We start from the raw sequence: 7,640 nt of genomic DNA, 5'->3' as shown, positions 1-7,640 counted from the left end.
AGTAGCTCATTTGAATAAATTCATAATTTTTACTTTGGTGTGAATTTGTCCACTAATTTATTCATTTTCATTCACTTGTCACCGTACATTTATTAACTGGCTCTGAAATGCCTGAATTGCTGCTAGATGTTAGAGATAAAACTGTAGACATGACATAGCTATTGCTTTCACTGAACCTAAGTTCCAGTAAAAAGAGCATAGAAGCAATTTATCAATTACGGTGGATAAGAGTCAAGATAGAAAGTATAGGATTGAATGAATGAAAAGGAAGTCTTCCTGGAATAAATAATAATTAAGACTAGAGAGAAAACAAACATTAAACTAATTATAGAGAAGGGAAGGGAAGGGAAAGGAAGACAATATTTTATGTAGAATATAGCAACCAGTTTAAGGGATCAAAAGGAATTTATGTTTGAGATGTAGGTCTTTGAGGGTTGATGGCAAAAGTAGGTAGGCAAACTATATAGGGCTGAAGAGATAGGTAGACATCAGACCTTAAATTCACATATGTCATTTAGAAATTGTGTAAGGATGTAAGAGAAGTCACCAAACAGTGGTTTAAATATGACACAGGGTTATTTTTCTCTCATGTACAACAAATCCAGGAATAGGCAGTCCAAATTATCTCCATCATGGAGGAACCATCAAAGATCTCAGCTCATTCTTGCTTTCAGTTCTTCCATCTTTAGTGTGGGACTTCTCTCCTTCAGACCATTTTAAGGTCCCAAGATGGCCACTTCAGCTTCAGCCACTATTTCCTCCAGTCAAGGAGATGGAAGAAGATAAAAAGAACAACAGATTACATTCCTCCCTAGTCAGTTCCTTTTTGATGAAACTTTTCTAGATGCTACACTTGAAATTTTGGCTTCTATTCCATTGACTAGAACTTAGTCATACAACCGTTCCTATCTATATGCATGGAGTACTAGAACATATGGTTTCTTAGCTAAGCACAATTGCTCTCTTTAACAAAAGTAGGCTCTGTTAGTAAGGAAGAAAGAAAAAAAATATATTAAAGGCAAGTCATAATCTTTGCTTTACCACACCATTTTAACTCTACCCTAAAGACTATGAAGTCTTCCAAGAATCTCAAGTTAAGAAATGACATGGTCAAATTTGTATTTTCAAATGGATCACTTTAAAAAATATGTTTATTTATTTAAGAGAAGGAGAGAAAGAACATAAACGGGGAGCAGCAGAGGCAAGGGAGAAGTAAGCTCCCCACTGAGCTAGGAGCTCAATGTGGGGCTCTATCCCAGAACCCTGGGATTATGACCCAAGCCAAAGGCAGACTTTTAGCCAATGGAACCACCCAGGTACCCCTCAAAAGGACCTCTGAATGCAGGGTAGAGACATGATTGGAGGGGACATGATTATTGGCCAAGGAAACCTGTTAGGAAGATGCTAAATAAAACCAGGCAATAGGTGATGGTGGCCAAAAAGTGTGATTTGGTAAGGACAGAAGGTGAGACCAGAAGGAAACCTAGAGGATGAAGGAGTAAAGACAAGAATCTTGTTGGCATCAAAGACAAATCTCGTCCACTTACCATTGTATCTAATATGACTTATCTCCACGTAGCCTCATTCTTCTTGGCAAAGCAAGCCAACATTGCATTTAACTCAGCTCTTTGAGTTGTTACGCTACAACTGGGATAATCAGAGTGCTTATACCATGATTTTTAAAATATTACAAATTCATTCCTTTTTTCTATTTGAAATAGTTTTATGAATTTTAATCATAGCAAATGTGTTTTAATAGTAGTCATAAAATCAATATTGCCTGTGGAATCATGACAATGGTGATGATCGTGGTGTTGGTGGCAGTGCTGATGATATCTTTTCCCTTAAATATGGCTGCTTCTCTACTAGAATGTTAGTGTAGTCTCTAAAATTTTACCTGTCTCTAGCATTCTCAACTGATTCCTTGATGCTCTGAGGTTCTAAACTTGGCTTTGTGAGTGGTTCTATATATAATTAATTTCTTATTTTCTCCAATTATTTTAGTTAAGCAATCCTACTTACTGTAAAAGAAAAATCCCCAAACCTCAATGACATAAAATACAGGAAATTTCTTGCCTTGTAGATGAAATAGGTGTTTTCTGATTAAGACAAAAGAGGGAAAACTGGCTTTATTCCATGCAGTTGGTTGCAGATGCAGACTGCAGAAGGCTTCACAGTTTCCCTGCAGGAATTTTCTTGAAGGTGAGCCTTGATGATTATCAGACACTTAGTTCATTCCACACCATACACAACAGTTTTAGAATAGCAATTCTAATATATAACTAACATCAATACAATTAGTAAGAACAGCTTAAACATATTTTAATATATCTTCCTCATTCTCCCCTACCCATTTTAAAGTTATAATATACCTACATTGTCAGAGGATATAGTCATTATATACTATAATTTCTTCCTTTAAAGCCTTATTTTTATAAAAATCAGATGTTTTGTGATCACCACAAGTCCTTAGATCAATGTCTGTGTAGTTATTGTAGTTGTCTGGAGATCATTTTCTAATAAAATTTTTATGAAGGGCTCATGGAAACAATATTTTCTGAGTTCTTAAAAGTTGAAAATAATTTATCTGTGCCCACTATACTTGAATGTCAGTTTTGCTGGATATAAAATCCTTAGCTCATATTATTTTTTCTTTTGGATATTTTAAATGTTTTCTGTTTTCTTCTGGTTTAAAGTGTTTGTGGTAGGCTGCATAATGCTCCCTTCCCCAAAGATATTCATATCCTAATACCTGGAACCTGTGAATGTTACCTTATATGGCAAAAGGGATGGTGCAGATGTGATTAAGTTACAGATCCTCAGATAGGGACATTATCCTGGATTATCCAAATAAATCCTAAATGTAATCACAAGTATCCTTATGAGAGGAAGGCAGAGGAAGACTATAGAAAAGAAAGAAAACAATGTGAGATGTTGAAGCAAGGGGAGAAAAGGTGAGGTGATATGGGGCTATTAACCAAGGAATGAGAATAGCCTCTAGTAGCTGGCAAATAAATCGATTCTCCCTGAGAGCTTCCAGAAGGATCTAGCCCTTTTTATATTTTTATTTTAGCTCTGTAAGACTTTTTACAGACTTCTGGTCTCTCAAACTATAAGAATGAATTTCTGTTGTTTTAAGCCAATTAGTTTGTGGCAATTTGTTATAGCAGACAAAATAATAGTGTTAATAAGTCCGCTGATATTTTTGCCAAGACATTTATTGAATTCTTTACCATTTTTAAGTTCAGTAATTTTTTAAATTCAGTCATTCAGTGTCAATATTCCCAAGGTTAGGCATTATGCATTTTAATATGCGGTTTCAAATACTTTTTTTATTTCAGAAAGGTTCTTTTAATTATATTTTTGGCATTTCTTCTGTTTTCTGTATTAGCTTTCTTCTTCAAGAACTACTGTTATTTTACATGTTGGATCTTCTTTGCCTAGTCTCATTACTGTCACTTTCTCTTGAACACTGAACCCATTAAAACAAGCTGGAACACACATCTGTCTCTAGGCACCATTGAATTTGAGGACACTGGTGACCTGCAGGGGAAACTAGATCCCTTTAACACAGAGCTACATTATGCCTGGTTCAGGACTTGGAGAAGCTTAGAAGATCCGGAAGGAGCTATATTAGCTGTGGGTTCTAGTGTTGCCCCACAGCAACACAGTGAGCTGACAGATCCACAGCAATGACTGTGAGTTGCCACAGTACCTGGCACTGTACACCAGGCTTTGGAGTATAGAAATGGCTGCACCTTCATTTTCACCTTATAAATCACATGCAGACTTCTTGTAACTCTAGGGAGAAAAGAATTCTAGGAATTATGCTTCTATCTTAGCTTACTTGTACTAGTACAAACCCCACCACAATTCACTCCTTGGCCACATGACATCCTTTAATCATAATTTACTTCCAAATAAAGATGATATCAAAATGATACTTCCACACAATGATGCAGCTGTTACCTTGTACAACATGCTTGTTCTCCCTCAAATAAGATACAAAATTCATTCATCCATCTATGAATGATGTTCTTTGCTTTTCAGCTAAGTTACACCTTCTCTTTGATATTCTGTTACTTAAAATATAAGATGTAAAGTTAACTATCATTAACAGATGGCACAGGAATGGAGAATGGAAGGAAAACATTGGTTAATATATACATTAATATAGTCATATCAAAATAAGGAAGAAATATAACTATTATATTCCTCATTTCTGAAACTGGTCACGTGGCCATGGATGGTATTTTTAACTTCCTTTTCCCACTATTCACCCCCACTCATTGGCTCTCCCAACATTTCTGGTTTCAAACAGGTGGTTTCTTCCAATTTTCAGATCTTGAATTAAACATATTTCTCATGAATCTCTTCCCAATTTAAAGTGGATAGGCCTTTTTTTTCTCTTAATATTCTGATTTGTTCTTTTCTTGTTTTTGTTTGTTGTTTCTTCCTAACTCTCAAAACAACAATATTTTTAATGAATGAACAAATTAATTTCTCCCTTTATCTATGACCCACAACTTACCAATTAATCAGGTCTGATTAATTTTTTATTATTTATCAGATCCGTTTTTTCCTTTACAGTCATCAACTCTTAGTTTCTTACCTGATATCTTGGCTTCTAGCCTCTCCCAATTCCAGTAAATACCACACACTATATTCGATACTTAGTGGAAAGAAACTATTGCATATTTGTATTTATATTTCTAATACCTAGCACAGTGGGCACGTGGTAACACACAGTAGGAATTCAATACTTATCTGTGGATGAATGGTTAAAATTTATTCATTATATAAGGGATGTTATAAAAGAAATCTACTGATTCAACACTGGTCTCCTTATGAATTCAATACTCCAAGAATGAAAATTCATAGGCAAAATTATTTTGGACTTGCAAATGTCTGCTTTTTAAAAAAATAGCTGTGTATTGGACCTCTAATAAAAATGAAATTTGACTGTAAATGTAAGGAGAATTGCTTATTACTCACCTGAAAAAAAGTGCTTTTACATCAATTTTTAAGAGTCTAAAATAGTAGGAACATGATTAAAGGGACAGAAATAGTATTAATGAAAAATGTAAAAATAATGTGGCACACTTTCTCAGTGCCTTTCATTAATTAAATAGGTTTTTGAAGTACATATGGGTAATACATATCTGTTAGGGGCAGAATGGATGATAGACATGATAACAGCAAGTATGGGGGTTTAAGAGTAAAAGAAGATCAAGAATAACAGTTCATTTTCATTTCTAATGAGGAAGAAAGTATCACTAAATACCTAGTGGAATGCCTGGAATAGAGTAGGAGTAGAACAAATTTAGGTTGTCTGTTTGACTATTACTTGATTTATAATAGTGAAGAGATTTTTATGAATTGAAAGGTTCAAGTTGCCTTAAGGAATGATCATAGATTATAGAATATTACCTCTTAAAAGTCATTATGAGTTGAAGATATAGATTATCACATCCTAAAAATCTCTAAGGTGAAATATGTTCTTGGTAATAAATAGTGCACCCTAAATAAAAGTAGATAGCTGGACTAAAATGACCTTTTAGAGATTACTTCCTGCTTGTATTTCTACAATATCAAGTCTTCCTGCCGAAACTTTGTTATTGTTCTTCTTTTAACCTCAAACCTCAAAAGCCAAAGGTCAAGACAGCATAATCAGGAAGAAAATGAAAGGTCTTTTGTATACATCAGCAATAAATAGTGTATATGAAAGTAAAAGCATTTTCTAAGCTTTGATATGACTCCAAGAAACCCAAATGCTAAAATTCTGTTTCACCCCTTGCTCCCTCTGTTTACTCCCACAGATGGGTCCTAAAAAGATGAACAAAATCAATCCATTCTGTTAACCAAAATGATGGTCACAACCACGTTTAACTGTGCCCCATGCACAATAGCTTCAGATTTCTCAAGGACTATAGCAGAATGCTAGAATACTCTGGATGCTTAGCATTGTCTTCTTAAGTCAACTCCCAGCCTACTTCTGGATGGAATGCTACCTTAATTGTCCCCCAGTTACCAGTCAGAACTAAAAAGCCTAACATCTCATGCTTTCAAGATTGAATGAGCCGTCGACCAGCTTTTATTGGATGGGGGAGGGGAGTAGTGGTGGTAAAAAAAATTAATAGGCTTCATGTGTCAACCCTCCTAAGTAATAATTACTTTAAAATTTTACCAATATCCTTTTATGTCTTGGTCCCATGGATCATGGATTGAATCAGCCACCATGACTAAGTTACTAGGGATGTTAGGGAGAGATTCCAGGCCCCCCACACACTCCATGAATGAGGCTACTGCCAGGGAAAAAATGTAGTCAGATAGATAGATAGATAGATAGATAGATAGATAGATAGATAGACAGGTGATAGATAAAGGCAATTCCAAAGCACTGCCAAAAATTTGAGAAATGGGATATATTTAAGACACATACAAAGAAAGAAATATGTCAGAATGACTGAAATCCTCATCAGTTATTTTTTAGTGCTCATAGCATTTCAGGTTGATATCTTAAAATACTACATTTTAGAAAATATTTAAAAATAAAACCACCCAGTGTAGACTTTATTAAATATTGACTTTGAATTTAATAAGAAACTCTCTATGTCTTTTCCCAAAAGTATTAAAAGTGTGGTTCTTATAATGTTTCTTTTTCTCATTTTCTTCTGGTAAAAGTAATTTGAAGCTTTTGTAAGAAAGTAAGGTACTCATATGAATTAGGTCAAAATTAAAAGTGATGTTGACAAAAACTTAAACTTTTTCCCAAACCATGATAAATTCTTCTTACTCAAAAACCTTCAATGTTTCCCTTTGTAGGACATGATCCAAAATTCTTAGCTTTGTCTTTATGCTTTCAGTATTTAATCCTCAAGCTACTCATTAATCCTATCTACAACCATGGCCAAACACAAATTCCTATCTTGGAAAAATTGAATGTCCTCAAATAAAAAAATGAGTGAATGAGAGCCATATCCATAGTGGTAGCTCCTTGTCCTCAGAAAACACCATGAGAATTCCTACACCTATGCCTTTGCACATACTGCTCTTCTTCGGCTATGTTCCCCTTCCCTCTTTTCCAGTGATCTCTCCATTCTAAGCCCTCATAATTCTTTTATTCATTTGGCACTTACTTTTTGCCTTGCGGAGTAAGTGACTTTTGCAAATTAATAATTATTAGGTATTGAGACCAACCATGTCTCAGACAATATACTAGATACTCTCGTGTTCACGATAACCCGGAGAGTGTATATTAATATCCCCACTTTACGGATAAGGAGAGTAAAGTTTAGGATATAATTACTACTAAGGACAGGGGACATAATACTCAAAGAGATCATCCCAGGTTTAGAAATGAAACAAGAGTTCCTGAGGAAAAGAACAGTGAATAGTAGAATTGTATTGAATACATCTTTTGAACTATGAGGAGGAGCTCTGAGGACTTGTAGTAAATGTCTTTTCAAAAGCAGAGATGGAGTTTGGCAGCTTGACTACCCCCTGGGCATAGTTCTAATGGCTAAAATTGAAGGCAGATTGGAAACCAGAATACTTGCTCCATCCTTCCCTCATCAGGGAATCAGCTGATCAGAGCAATGAAAGGAAGGGATGCCTTCCATGTGTGTATGACCCTTGAT

This window comes from Canis lupus, chromosome 7 (genome assembly GCF_003254725.2).
Source record: "Canis lupus dingo isolate Sandy chromosome 7, ASM325472v2, whole genome shotgun sequence".
NCBI lineage: Eukaryota > Metazoa > Chordata > Mammalia > Carnivora > Canidae > Canis > Canis lupus.
This window is presented reverse-complemented; position numbering follows the sequence as displayed.